We start from the raw sequence: 497 nt of genomic DNA, 5'->3' as shown, positions 1-497 counted from the left end.
CCCGAGGGGACTGAGGCCCGGAGTGACTTTGCCACAGACGCCGTGTGAGGCCAGCCGGTCAGAGGGTTAGGTGGCGCGGGGCTGTCAGCGTGTAGTCTGGACGTGGTGTGACATCGGGCTTTCAGTTTCGAAGGAAAGGTGCTCTCGGGCATGAACACTCTAATCAAAGGGTGAAATGAATTTTTTTTTTAAACTTACTTATCATTAGCTTAGATAGTCACATTTAAAATAACTTTTGATATTCCTCATTTGTCTCGTGGTATTTCTTAGAATCTGTCTTTTTAGCTATAAGCTGATTTTTCTTTTTTCTCTTCAATAGATGTAGTTTCTTAGACTCAAAAGACAAATCTTTTCGTATCTAAAATATGAACCTCTTCTCTGAATACCTTATACTCAGTCACCTGATAGCTGTTTCAAGAATTCAGTACCATTTATGTCATTTCTAAGTGTCTTTGGCACATTCCTGCCTGATTTTCATTCTTCTTGTAACCAACTCC

Source organism: Pteropus alecto, unplaced genomic scaffold, assembly GCF_000325575.1.
Source record: "Pteropus alecto unplaced genomic scaffold, ASM32557v1 scaffold195, whole genome shotgun sequence".
In the NCBI taxonomy this organism is placed as follows: Eukaryota; Metazoa; Chordata; class Mammalia; order Chiroptera; family Pteropodidae; genus Pteropus; species Pteropus alecto.
This window is presented reverse-complemented; position numbering follows the sequence as displayed.